Source organism: Lactuca virosa, chromosome 5, assembly GCF_052849685.1.
Source record: "Lactuca virosa cultivar CGN04683 chromosome 5, Lactuca_virosa_CGN04683_v6, whole genome shotgun sequence".
Classification (NCBI taxonomy): Eukaryota; Viridiplantae; Streptophyta; class Magnoliopsida; order Asterales; family Asteraceae; genus Lactuca; species Lactuca virosa.
In genome coordinates this window covers 392,755,012-392,767,441 of record NC_136430.1, presented here as the reverse complement: position 1 = coordinate 392,767,441, position 12,430 = coordinate 392,755,012, and the positions used below count along the sequence as shown (strand labels likewise).

Genomic DNA, 12,430 nt, shown 5'->3' with positions numbered 1-12,430 from the left:
TAAAAGAAAAAGAGTTTTGAGAAAAGGAAAAGGGTGTGGTGCATGCGATCAGCCGAGCTCAAGTAAGTACTCCCAAATTACCCATACAAGTTTATGTTAAGTATATCAGTTCCAGTTTCAGTAGAACAGCCTGCTAGAATAGGACTAAGGATCTAGGAGGATGCCTTATGTGCCTGCTATATGTGTTTCAGCTTTATGAGAATTGCATGCTAGTATTGAGTGGACAGCAGTGGGATAGCCTGTTTAGGTTATGCCTGATAGTATGAGCTTAGCATTGTATGCTAGCACAGTTCCTTGTTATGAGGATAGAATTGCTTGAGTAGTCTCCTGTGTCTGAATGTTGCTTGCTTCGTGCTTTGTGGGACTCGGAGTGATGAGAGTTAGCCATTAGGTGAATACGTCACGTCACATGTGATCAGGGTTGAATAATCTCAGAGTGCTAGATTTGGCCCTATTGCGCAGCTCTTGTTTGAGTCTAACCATTGTAGGAACGAGTCTTTTACTCGAAGGATTATCTGAGCCTCGCCACATGTGATGGTATTCAGGTGATGGCTAATTGGCATTATAAGGAGGCTTTCAACAGCTGAGGACTGGATTGGGTGGAGTCAGAGATTTCCCTAGGGCAAGCCTAGGATGAGAGTAGCAGAGATCAGTAGCAGTAGAAGTGACTTGGTGGAGTCGAGGCAGTACTTGAGGAAAGTACGGATAGATGTGGAAGGTAGTATGGGCCCGTACTCTTTAGTGATATTGGTTGTTTCTCATGATTATATGTTTTCGTATAGGGTCGTTCTTAGTGAACGGCATTTCAGCTACAGTATTGTTTGACTCGGGGGCTACCCGATCATTTGTGTCTCTTGCGCTTAGCAAGAGGTTTAGCAGAGCTCCGGGGGAGCTGGATTGCCCACTAGAGGTTGAGATAGCTGATGACAGGACCGTCAGGGTCGCGAGAGTTCATAGGGCGTGTTCGCTGCAGTTATTCGATGAGCAGTTTTCAGTGGACTTGGTTCCCATTCCCCTACGAGGGAATAAGGTTATAGTGGGTATGGATTAGCTGAGCCCCAATGGGGCAGTGATTGATTGTGAGCTGCAGTTAGTGAGGGTTCGCACTCCCAATGGGGGAGAGTTAGTGATTCAGGGCGAGAGGCCACAACGCGGACCGATACTGTGTTCAGCAGCGAGAGCGAGGCACTACGTTCAGCAGGGTTGCGCAGGGTACGTCGCCTATGTCATAGATGCCCGGGAGAAGGGTAAGGCGACAGTTGACGATGTGTCAGTAGTACGAGAGTACCCGGACGTATTCCCAGAAGATTTGCCTGGAATACCTCCGGAGAGACAGGTCGAGTTTCGGATTGACCTGGTTCCGGGTGCGGCTCCGATAGCCAAAACACCGTATCGGTTGGCTCCTCCAGAGATGCAGGAGTTGTCTACGCAGCTGCAGGAGCTGCTAGACAAGGGTTTCATCAGGCCAAGTAGTTCACCATGGGGAGCCCCGATCCTTTTCGTGAGGAAGAAGGATGGGTCGCACCGTATGTGCATAGATTACCGGGAGTTGAACAAGGTAACGGTGAAGAACCGTTACCCACTTCTGAGGATAGAGGACTTGTTTGACCAGCTTCAGGGAGCATCTTGGTTCTCCAAGATTGATCTACGGTCAGGATATCACCAGATGCGGGTCAGGGATGAGGATGTGCAAAAGACCGCTTTTAGGACCCGCTATGGTCATTATGAGTTTGTGGTGATGCCGTTCGGCCTCACCAACGCTCCAGCCGCGTTCATGGATCTCATGAACCGTGTATGCAGACCGATGTTGGATCGGTCTATGATAGTGTTCATTGATGACATCTTGGTTTATTCCAAGACTCAGGAGCAGCACGAGGAGCACCTGAGAGAGGTGCTAGAGACGCTGAGGAGGGAGAGACTTTACGCGAAGTTCTCCAAGTGCGAGTTCTGGTTGCGCGAGGTGCAGTTCCTTGGACACCTCGTCAACCAGAAGGGTATACTAGTGGATCCGGACAAGATAGAGGCCGTGATGCAGTTGGAGGTCCCGAGATCTCCAACTGAGATTCGGAGCTTCCTAGGATTAGCAGGGTACTATAGGAGATTCATTCAGGATTTCTCCAAGATAGCAGTTCCGCTCACCCGACTGACCAAGAAGTCGGTGGTGTTTCGCTGGGGGCCTGAGCAGTAGGCAACATTTGAGACCCTCAGGCAGAGATTGTGCGAGGCGCCGATTCTCACCCTGCCAGAAGGAGTAGAGGATTTTGTAGTTTACTGTGATGCTTCGATCACAGGTATGGGAGCAGTGTTGATGCAGCGAGGGCATGTGATAGCTTACGCCTCTAGACAGTTGAAGCCTCACGAGGCTAACTATCCGACACATGACTTAGAGTTGGGGGCAGTAGTGTTTGCCCTCAAGATTTGGAGACATTACCTCTATGGGGTCCGCTGTATCATTTACACGGATCACAAGAGTTTGAGGTACCTCATGGATCAGCCGAATCTGAACATGAGGCAGCGCCGATGGTTAGATGTGGTAAAGGACTACGATTGTGAGATCCTTTATCATCCGGGCAAGGCCAACGTAGTGGCCGACACCCTGAGCCGCAAGGCGGTAGCCGCCCCGATCAGGGATATTTGTCTAAGGATGACGGTGATTACTCCATTGTTGGAGCAGATCAAAGAGGCACAGGTTGAGGGCCTGAAGGAGGAGAGACAGAAGTGTGAGAGGATTGTGGGCCGAGTAGCTTCCTTTGACTATGACAGTCGAGGATTGTTGACCCTTCATATGAGAGTTTGGGTACCGTACTGGGGAGGAGTACGGCAGGTACTGTTGGATGAGGCCCACAAGTCTTGGTTTTCCATCCACCCAGGGGCGACGAAGATGTACAGAGATCTTCGACCCGACTATTCGTGGCCCTGCATGAAGCGGGACGTAGCTTGGTACGTGGAGAGATGCCTGACCTGCAGGAAGGTCAAGGCGGAGCATCAGAGACCCCACGGCAAGATGCAGCCGTTAGACATTCCCGTGTGGAAATGGGAGGATATCACCATGGATTTCATCACTAAGCTTCCCAGGACCGCACGTGGAGTTGATTCGATTTGGGTCATAGTGGATCGGCTGACCAAGAGCGCGCATTTCATACCGATTCAGGAGAGTATATCGGCCGAGAAGCTAGCTGATATTTATGTGCGCGAGGTAGTGGCATGGCATGGAGTGCCTGTCTCGGTGGTGTCAGACCGAGATGTCCGGTTTACTTCCAGATTTTGGAAGCGGTTTCATGACGAGATGGGTACTCGTCTCCATTTCAGCACCGCTTTCCACCCTCAGACGGATGGACAGAGCGAGAGGACGATTCAGACTCTCGAGGACATGCTTCGGGCATGTGTATTAGATTTCGGTGGCAGTTGGGATACGTATCTTCCGTTAGCGGAGTTTTCGTATAACAACAGCTACCACTCCAGTATAGACCGACCTCCCTTCGAGATGCTCTACGAGAGGAAGTGCAGGACCCCAATCTGTTGGGGTGAGGTCGGTCAGCGAGTCATGGGGAGTACAGAGGTGGTACTCAAGACCACAGAGTTGATCCAGCAGGTCCGTAGCAGACTGCAGACTGCGCAGAGTCGGCAGAAGAGTTGCGCCGACAGGAGGCGTGCGGATTTGGAGTTTCAGGTGGGCGATATGGTCCTCCTGAAGGTATCACCCTGGAAGGGTGTTATCAGGTTCCGAAAGAGGGGCAAGCTGGGCCCCAGGTTGATTGGTCATTTTAGGGTTTTGGCCCGAGTAGGTCGGGTCGCCTATCGGTTGGATCTTCCAGCAGAGCTTAGCCAGATCCACAACACTTTCCATGTTTCTCAGTTGAGGAAGTGTTTGGTGGACGAGTCAGTGGTTGTACCCTTGGAGGATAATTAGGTTGATAACAGCCTGAATTATATCGAGAGACCAGTTGCGATCTTGGATCGGAAAACGAAGACTCTGAGGAACAAGGTAGTCCAGCTAGTGAAGGTGCAGTGGCAACACCGAAAGGGTTCAGAGTGGACGTGGGAGGCCGAGGAGGAAATGAGGGAGCATTATCCAGAGTTGTTTATAGATTCAACACCAACAGGCTTCGAGGACGAAGTCTAAGATAAGTGGGGGAGAGTTGTAACGCCCCATTTCTGGTATGTGATTTAAATAAAGTAATTTTCATTTTCTTAAGGGATACTCGACGAGTCTGTAGCCCAACTCGTCGAGTAGTGACGGGATGTTCACGTATTTTAAGTTGACTACTCGGCGAGTCCATATGAAGGGACTCGACGAGTCTGCCTGTCTGGATGAAGCCCTAATTTCAAGGGTTTGTACCCTATATAAACGTCATTATAGCCTCCCACCCCAGCCTCCAGCACCTTTATAGCATTTCCCCTGTAAACCCTAGCCCCCATTATTGAGCTTGAGTGTGTTTGTGCTAGTTTGGAGGTTTTGGAAGAGAAAGAAAGAAGGAAGATCCAAAGGAGAAGAAGAAGATCCAGAGTCTCTTGATCATCAGCCTCACATCCTGGTACTAAAGCTTGTACCTTGCTTGTTATTTCCATTTGACAGTCTTGTATGCTTAGATGTGCTTCTTTTTGGGACTTTTTGGATCCAAACTCGAAATTGGGACTCCTATAAGGAAATGGATCATAGATCTGATTATATTTGAGTTGTAGGAGCTCAAAGTAGCTGCCTTTATGCACCCAAGGTCGAGTTCCAAACCCTAAGACCCCATTCTTAGCTTATTTTGATGTTCTAGCCTCATTTCTTCATGCATGCACGTAAAGTTGGAAACTTTACGTGTAAAACCAACCCTAAGAGCCTAGATCTATGATTTGGAAGCACTGAAATCGATTAGAATCGACTGTATAGTAATAACATGCTTGGGACTCGACGAGTTGTTCTTCAACTCGACGAGTTGTTCTTCAGACTCGACGAGTTGTTCTTACGCCTCGGCGAGTCGCAGACTGGACGTGTTCATATGATGAAGGAGAACTCGACGAGTTGTTAATACAACTCGACGAGTCGGATGATGATAGACTCGATGTGCATATCGAAGAGGAACTCGTCGAGTCTTCGCCAAACTCGACGAGTAGAAGCAAGTAGAGGACTAGAACGGATGAAAGGGGCTCGGCGAGTTGGCGGCCCAACTCGGCGAGTCCGGTCAACTGGAAGTCGACTTTGACCAGGAAGTTGACTTTGACCGGGGGTAAAATAGTCATTTCACCCTCAGTTTAGTTATCAGTATTTGATCGAGTATATTTATGGGAATTGTAGCCGGGCGGATACCGGAGCAGCAGCAGACAGTTCCCGAGTAGCTTTTTCAGCATTCAGTTTACGAGGTGAGTTTCTTTCCAGTAGGAACGGGTCTACGGCCACAATGCCGACCCGTTTAGTTAGCAGTAGTTCCGGACTTCGGTCCGATGCCGGGAGGGTCCCGAGAAGTAGATATATATGCTTGTTGTCTTCATGATTCATGCATGTTATGTTCGGTTATGTTATGTGCTATAGTTCCGGGCTTCGGTCTGATGCCGGGCGGGGCCCGATGTAGTGGGCGGGGCCCAAGCTAGTTCCGGACTTCGGTCCGATGTCGGGCGGGGCCCAAGCTAGTTCCGGACTTCGGTCCGATGTCGGGCGGGGCCCGATGTAGTGGGCGGGGCCCAAGCTAGTTCCGGACTTCGGTCCGATGCCGGGCGGGGCCCAGTATTTGCTTACATGTCGTTGTATGGTATGTGGTAGTTTGGGGGAAACTCACTAAGCTTTGTGCTTACAGTTTCAGTTTTGGTTTCAGGTACTTCCGCAAGTTAGGGGAAGAGCTCGGGATGATGGCATGGCACACACCACAGCTTCAGTTTTATCCTGGGAGTTTCATTCAGATATTTTGATATGATTGATACAGTATTTGTTTGACACAGTTGTGTGACTTTTGAGTTACTCATTTTATGGTTCTTAGTATGTATGACATTCGATGATGTGATTTTTAGTAATATCAAAACAAAAAATTTTGGGTCATATTTTGGGATGTTTCATGTTCATAATTATGTTATCTTATAAATTTTGTCTTTTAAATATTTTGTGTAGGATAACCCAACAAAAAATAATAGAAAATAAACATAATCAAAATAGAAAAACTACAATCAAATAAATAAGAGCATTGGGTGGTTGAATATATAAATAAAGATGTTGCATAAACATACATTTAAATCAAAAGAAAAAACTAACATTTGTTAACTTTGCTCAAACAAAAAAACCTATATCCATTTTATGAATCTTCTTTATTCATTTAACACCATTCAACCATAGAAACTTGATGACAATTCTTCACTAACCTGCAATCAAAATATTTTTCTTGAAAAAGAAGAATCAGAAAGATATTCCAAGCAAAACATTGATGTTTGGAGAGTCACATTCAAGATTGAGTAATACACACAAATCACATATAAAGATTAAATGAGAAACTGAATATAAAGAAAGAATAGAAAAGCTTCATTTGTTTTGGTTGAAAGAAAAAATCATATTACAATTACCATCGATGCGACATAACCCATTTCTTCAAATCATCATATTTGGATCGTGAATGCTTCAACTATATGAAAACTTTTGAATCACAATATCTTCAAATCCTTCTTAAATGTAAGATTTTATATAACACAAAAGACACAAAAGATTGGCCTTTTTATAGTAAACTTTTCACTAAATGCTAATTAAACATAATATAAGTTATAAAACTTGTGAGTGTTAAATCATAATTAAGAAAACTTTTGAGTTGCATTAGTTAAAAAAGGGGGTTTCAAATGAATGTGGTTTGAGGAAGTTAAAAAAAGGGGGTTTCAAATGAATGAGATTCAAGAAAAAATGCTAGCTTTATAAGTATGTATGATATAGACTAGGTGAATGCCCGTGCATTGCACAGAATATTAGTATATAGTTGAAATATTTATAAATATGTATGTTTTTGCTAATTATAACAATGAAGTTGTTGTTAACTTTGATATAATAATTCCTATACTAAGTTGTTATTAAACATTGATTATTTTGAATGATATTACAATGTAAGCATCTATTAAAACTATATAATATCCATTGTCTCAATGAGTTCTACTCACAGGTTACTAATAAAAAAAAATAATATATGATTAATTGTTCTTTATAGTTGTTGTCATTGTTAATTAATTTTTAAATTTTTTTTGCTTAACATTTTAATTTCTATCGTTGTAATTATTTAAAGACATCAAAAATTGTTTTTCTTTTTAAAGGTAACCATATAATTTTTTACATAATGTTACTTTTGACTATTGTTGTTGTAAGTTATTTTTAAACTACTTATTTAGAAACTCTTAATGATTATAAAAATAGTTTTAGATTTTTTTTAGTTATTTTGATATTACAATTTAGGTTTTACATTTAACACTACAATTTATATATTTTAACTATTTATAAAATAATCTACGGATTTTATTTTAAGTTTAGTTGAAATTTCAACTTAAATAAACCCTTTAACATTATATTTAAATTAATAATTGAAATATTTTATACTATACAATAATTCACATTCAACAACATATCCAAACTAATAAGTTGAGTATTATATGTTAAAAGTTAAAGACAAAAATTTTATAAGTAGATGTAAAAGATGTTAGTTTAATATTCAAGTTTCGTTAATTTAAGATTAAAAATTAGGTTTTACACTTATTTAAGATTATTAACCAATTTAAAATCATTATTAGAAAGAAGCTGAAAAGTCATGGGAGTTTCAAATGAATGTGATGCTTTGAAATATGCATCTTTTATAAGATATATATAAATATAAATATAGACTAGGTGAATACCCGCACGTTGCACATGTTAATAACTATGTAGTTAAAATACTAATAGATATATGTTATGTTAAAATAAAAAGATGATATACCATTTATGGTTGATACTTTGGGGGAACTCACTAAGCTTCGTGCTTACAATTTTATTTTATGGTTCCAGGTTCTTCATAGGACCGTGGCCAGGCGAAGGTGTGACCGTACACATCCATGGTTTTACTACTGATTGGATCTTGGGAGACTTTGATTTTAAATACTGTTTTGGAAACAATGATTTTGTAAACAATTTATTAGTAAAATGGGTTGTTTTGAAAGGTTTAAATTTGTTGAACTTTTTGGGATGCTACATGATGAGTCGAAAATATAGTAAATATGAACTCACATTTCAATATGGATCGACTTTTTGATTCCAAATATGACTTCCTGCACACTATAACCTGATGATATGTCACAAGTTTTTTAACTAAAGCCTACATGTGCTTTATGAAAATATATTTTAAAAATTATTAAATCCTAAACGGAGGAGTTTGGGCCCAGTCATGCTATTCCTAGGTCTCCCATGTAACAATTAAAAGATAAAGTAGACGAATACCCGCGTTGCGCCGAATACAACAATATATTTGAAATCTTTACAAATATATGTTTTTTTAAATATATCAGTGACGTTGTTGTTAGCTCTTATATAGTAAATTTTTTAATAAGTTGATATAAACATTATTTGTTTTGAATTATATGATAATGTTGACATCTTTTAAAATTGTATAATCTCAATTATCTCAATAGCCCCTATCTGCAGATTACTCCTGAATAAAGTTAAATATAATATATGGTTTAATGATATTTATAGTTATTTTTATGATTAATTAATTTTAAAAAGTTTATTTGCTTAAGATTTTAATTTCTATCATTGTAATTATTTAAAACATCAAACATTATTTTTGTTTTTAAATGTAACAATATATTTTTTGTATATAATTTTACTTTTAACTATTGTTGTTTTAAGTTATTTAAAATAATGTATTTGGAAACTCTTAATTATTTATTTTGGTTTAGAAATTTAACTTTTTTTAAAATTTATTTGATGAATATTGTTAGTTTCTTTGATTGTATTTAGTTAAAACAACAAATATTGATTTTGTTTTTAAAGATAACATTATAATTTTCCATAAAATATTACTTTTAACTATACTTATTGTAAGTTATTTTTAAGCTACTTATTTGAAATTTTTTAATGATTATAAAAAATAGTTTCACGGTTTTTTTTTGTTAATTTAGGATTACAATTTAGGTTTAACACTATGATTTATAACTTTTAACTATTTATAAAATAGTCTATCAATTTTTCTAATGTTTAACTGAAATTTTGATTTAAGTTAACCGTTTAACATTATATTGAAATTAATAATTTAACAATTTTGCATAAAATCATAAATTATACAAAAGTTGTGACTTTAAAATGACAATAGCTCACATACGACAACATATTTAAACCAATAAGTTAACTATATAATGTTAAAAAGTTAAAGTCATATTTTTATAATTTAAAATTATTAACCCATTTATAATAATTATTACAAAGAAATTGAAAAGCAATGAAGGTTTCAAATGCACGTGGTGCAAGTAAAAATGTCCCTTATATATATATATATATATATATATATATATATATATATATATATATATATATATATATATATATATATATATATATATATATGTTATTGAAGTATTTTTTGCAAACCAGGTTCCAATCCCTTCGGTTATTTATTGTTATTTTAATTATTTTATTATATCATATTGTGATATAATGGTTTAAATTATCTGTGTTTCGTTGTAAAATGGCAGGTCATCTTGTGAATCCGTTTTTCATCAACGGTTTAATACCGCTATATGAAAAGATATATGGACTTCTAATTAGTGTTTAATCCATTTCTACACATTAATTATTTTGGACTTTTCAAATTATTTGTGTTTTGCTTTAGGTTACGGTTTAAGGACTTCAATGGTTTTAATACTTCGATTTGAAAATATACAAGGGCTATTAATATCGACATCAGTCCATTTTTACCATGTACTTTTAATTATCGACTAGAATTTATTTTTACCATGAAGTTATATATTGCAATTTGTAGGTCACTTATGTCCGTGTGATCATATTGAAAATTACATTTAAGTTATACAACAAATCCTTATATATAGAATATCACAATTCTTAATGTTGAATTTTTTTAATATGATGTATAAAAATATGGTTAAAGATGTCGGATATCGAATTACCAGAAAAAGGTATATATGCTGTCAATGCAGTTAGAACACATCCACCATCATCAACTCCTCGAAATTTGGAAGACAATTTAGACTTGTGGGTTGTGCTAGTTACTGTTTGAAATATAGTATAGCTGAAGCTCATACATTGGAGCAAACCTTGATTTATTTCCATCAATTCTTCTATTAAACAACTGAGATCATTGAAAGAAGAGAACTGGATTATGGAAGCAAGTTCATTGCTATGTAATCAACAATAGTAAAGACAAATGTTATTCTGTATATATGGATGTGTGTCTCTTCGTTTTGCAACACTCAGTGATTAATGCCTTGGTGTTTCTACCAACATTTGTGTCTTTGATTAGCATTTTAAGTGACATATTGAACTTTATGCATGCTAACGCACAATATTGTAACTTTATCAAGTTTCCTACTATAATTTACGCATATAATCAAGAAAAAGAAAAGGATGTGAAATTTGTAATGAATTATCAAAAGTAATATACCAGTGTGCTAACTATATGATCTATCCTAGACGACTTTTAATGAATGATATTTTCAACTTCAAAAGCCCATTACTTTGCCAATTTCTGCTCATTTTCACCAAGTGGTAGCCAATCCACACTGTTGAAGTCAAGATTCACAAAATCTGATGAAGCAAGCAAGGCATCATGTACTCGAACATAGTACCTTAATCCTAATGCCAGAAGAAGCTCACAACTACCTTTACCAGGTTATATCCGAACAAAATAGAGAATTATTAACAGGTTTGAAGGTTTAAAAGAATAAGATCCATCAGAAAAAAATGATAACAAAAAAGGTTACCCTTGGATAGAGGTCTATAGCCAGAGAAAAGCAATAACTCCAACAACAATTTCAGTTTTGGACTCTGGAAATTAATGCTCTTCCAATAGTGTGGTTATGAGTTTCATATATATATATATATATATATATATATATATATATATATATATATATATATATATATATATATATATATATATATATATATAGACACACACATACATACATACATACATACATATAGAGCAAGGATAATATGTAACCTAACAAATATTATGTTACTGTATAACTAAACCTGGACCAATCATTTTAAAAATATGAATATGGTTATATATGTAAAACCAACCTATTAAGTAATTAATTAAATTTAGAATAAAACTATAAATTAGGAAAATAACTTTCTTCTTTCTCTTTCTCCCCTTATATTACATGTTCTTCCCTCTAATTGATTCTAGGGTTCATCGGTTCTACGCCATAATTCTACATCCACCGCCCACATTCTATTTTGTTTCTTACGATCACCAAAACCCAAAACCACAATTACCTTCAGCTGAATCATCATGCCTAGGCAACAACAACGCTATCAGCGACAACCACCAATGGTTACCTTATCGCAATAGTAATCACTGTATTCTTTTCGGCGACCAACACTGTTCATACACCTCTTCAACATCACAACGGCATCACCAACACCACCTGAGATCAGTTGTTTGAGATCAGTTGTTTTCATCAGTTGTGATCCTAGGCAAGAGTTTTCAATTGTTTTGTTATGGGTTTATGAACCTCTATTTCAAATATCGACATGCCAATTCTGTCAACTAGGAGCTTAATTTTTTCTTTTTTATTGATCTTTAATTATTCCTTCAGTAGATTTCTTATTGGTCTCTATATTTTTCAATAAATTAAAAAGTAATATAGATATCTTTATTATTGTCCTTATGTGTCTTTTTTCTTTAAACTATAAATCATTCTAAAATAAATCAAAATGGTGAATCTGATGACATGAGCGGACATATTGTTGGTATTCTAAACCCGCCACCTAATGAACCGGAGGCCGACCTCAATGAGGGGTTGGTGTTGGATGCTCAACTCCTTGATCGTGTGTTTAAGCTACCTATCACCACAGTCAAAATAATCCCTCATAACTGTCGTATGGCTTTCTATTAGGCTTTAAAAGTAACCCTTTGCAAGGTGGCTGCTCATCCCGGATCCGTTGAAGCATGGGTTACATTGTTAATTCTTCCTAGGTGTACTCTTCAGGTGTTCATGCCCAAGAATAAGCAAGAAAGTAGGTCTGGGAACAGGAAGTACATGCAACAACGTAATATCCTAAGCGCATTAGCTACTTGGGGTACAGAAGACTGTATAGCCAAGATTGTTAAAAACTTGGTTGACAATGAAAGGTTGTAGCAACAAGGCGAAAAATAAGAGTACATTTAGAAGGATAGTACACGGGGTGACACCAACGTCAGGCAATGTCTTCGTAAGGTTGAAGATGGGCATTTCACAGCAGCAGTGAAAGTATTATGTTCCTCGGGGG

At 38.0% G+C, this 12,430-nt stretch overlaps 1 pseudogene; it reads right to left on the bottom strand.

The window, feature by feature from the left end:
- Window positions 1–10,033: 10,033 nt before the first annotated feature.
- Window positions 10,034–11,018, bottom strand: LOC145113805 (mevalonate kinase-like; annotated as a pseudogene).
- Between the last annotated feature and the right edge of the window lie 1,412 nt (window positions 11,019–12,430).